The following is a 2381-nucleotide window of genomic DNA, read 5'->3' on the forward strand; positions in this document are numbered from 1 at the left end:
TGAGCGAGTGGTGGCGTACATGAATGTACGTATAGTGCATAGAGCAGCAGCGGACCGCCGCACACGCATGCCGACACACTCACGCCTGTTGTTGTCCAGTGTAGAATTTCTTCCGTGTAGGAGAGAGAGAGAGAGAGCACACGCACCCGGTCCGGCGATCGTCCGAGGCCTCACACGCACGCACATCTGACATCGGACTCGAATCTGCTCGAGGGATCTTCTTCGTCTTCCGGTGAAAGAAACTCTGTCGTTGTTAGCACCCGCTGCGTATCGTGTCGTTGATCTACAGCCAGGTGTAGCGCCTCCGCTACAGGGGAAGTTATAGAAGCAGCGCTAATTGTCTGTGTGATTCGGATTTCTCTCTCGCTCTCTCGGGTAAGTCAACGCACGCACGAGTGCGGGGAATGTTTAGTAATGCTAATGGGTACCGCTAACTCAAGTGGTTACCCACAAGTTGCCTTCTCGCATCGTGGCGTGAAACAGTCGTAGAGCTAGGTCCGGGCTATCAAGTGGTTATAGACCGTGTGCACGCGGGCCCGTGTTGGTGGATCCTTTAGATGGATCTTTCCGCAGGAAGGTTGACAAGCCTTGTACATATGTAATGGACATATGTAAGTATATACTTGTATATACTTGTATATACATTGTAAGTATATAATATAGGCCGACTCTGCTATGGGACGAGTCTGTATGCTATGGGCCGACTCTGCTATGGGACGAGTCTGTATGCTATGGGCCGACTCTGCTATGGGACGAGTCTGTATAGGCCGACTCCGTATAGTACGAAAACGTTATGGTCCGAGTCGACCCGGAATCGATGTACATTCTATACATTGGATATAAACGTGTAACCGCACAGGCACAAAACCTGTATTTGCAGGGTTACATATTTGTGTTCATGTGCTGTGTTCACGGCAATACTAAATGCGTGGCGTGAGAGTTGAGTCATCAGTGTGAAAGGTTATGCATGGGACGTTGTGTTGTGGGGCGAACTTATTTCGGAGCCCCGTGCATACCTGTAATAATGGTAGCTATAGGTTTATGTTAGTGTTAGTTTAATAGGGTTATTTTCGTTAATGTGCTGATGGTGATGCTGATGATGACGGCAACGAGACGACGACGATGATGATGATGGTGGTGGTGGTGGTGATGATGATGATGATGATGATGGTGGTGGTGGTGGTGATGATGATGATGATGGTGGTGGTGGTGATGATGATGATGATGATGATGATGATGATGATGATGATGATGCTGATAATGCTGCTGCTGCTGATGATGATGATGATTGTAGTGGTGGTGGTGATGATGATGGCGGCGGCGGCGGTGATCTATGTACCGGGCCGCTCCGGGGGTCCTAAAGTAGGCTGCTGATGCTGCTGCTGCTGCTGCTGCTGCTGCTGCTGCTGCTGCTGATTTTCCGTATCCGCTTTCTTCGTCCGTGTGACTATTACGTACAGCGGCGGCCTTCGCTGTCTACAGCTTGTGTTAATTAAGATTCCATGGAGCTAAACAGCAACATCAGCACAAAACACGACGAAACTCGGCTAGTTGTGCGTGTCAGTGCATGTATGTTTCTTCTGCGTTATGCTACATGTGTGTAGCCCTCCTCGCGCGATAGAAGCGCGGTTCGGCAGATGTGTGCGATATGCCGCGTTGTAAAAGTTTATATTCTCGCCGTAAAAACAGTTCGATAACCGTTTTTAACGGGGAGAGCGTACTGTCCTCGTAAAAAAAAGTTCGATAACCGCATACTGTCCTCGTAAAATCGCCGTCTAATTATTTTCGCAGAGTTCGACAACATCTGTGTGAAATGTGGCGGAAGATGAAGAAATGATGACCATCTTTGCCATCTTCGTCTGCCTCGAGCATACATTATCATAAGTGTGGGTGTGTAGTAAAGAAATAGAGAGATAATACCGACATCATAACGCTGTTATACGCGGCTGGACACGCATATAGACATAGAACCCGAGCAGTAATCCCAGTGGATATTTGACCTAAAAAAGGTAGGTGACATAGCATGTGTAGGATGAAGATCAGTCACAACTCACTTGCAGCCGAGTGACTCTCTAACCCGTGTGCTAGATAGCATAAGCATACTATTATCTTGCTATTATCAGAAGTAGATCCCTATTATCTACTTCTGCTATTATCATATATTTATTGTGCGCGCGATTTTCGCGTCGTGTGTGTGTGCCGTAATGCTGGTAGCTTGCGTACTTGGGTTGGCCGACAGGCGTGAATTAATTAGCGCAGGCTAATTACAATGGCTGTTGTTCGGCGTAAGTGTCAATGCAACTGCGAGCGCGTACGTGATTTCGTGCTGCACGGGTAAGATCATGCAAAGGTGTACCCCCCTCCTCTCTTTCTCTCTCTCT

General features: G+C 48.0%; 1 long non-coding RNA gene across 1 annotated transcript in view; it reads left to right on the plus strand.

Annotated features, from left to right (window-relative positions):
• Positions 1-2381, plus strand: part of LOC106816203 — a 46303-nt gene continuing 43922 nt past the window's right edge. The window contains exons 1-2 of the long non-coding RNA XR_001394850.1: positions 1-375; positions 1792-2009. This is a non-coding gene — a long non-coding RNA (uncharacterized LOC106816203). The remainder of the gene's footprint in view (positions 376-1791; positions 2010-2381) is intronic.

The sequence above is a fragment of the Priapulus caudatus genome, unplaced genomic scaffold (genome assembly GCF_000485595.1).
Source record: "Priapulus caudatus unplaced genomic scaffold, Priapulus_caudatus-5.0.1 Scaffold1313, whole genome shotgun sequence".
Taxonomy (NCBI): Eukaryota; Metazoa; Priapulida; class Priapulimorpha; order Priapulimorphida; family Priapulidae; genus Priapulus; species Priapulus caudatus.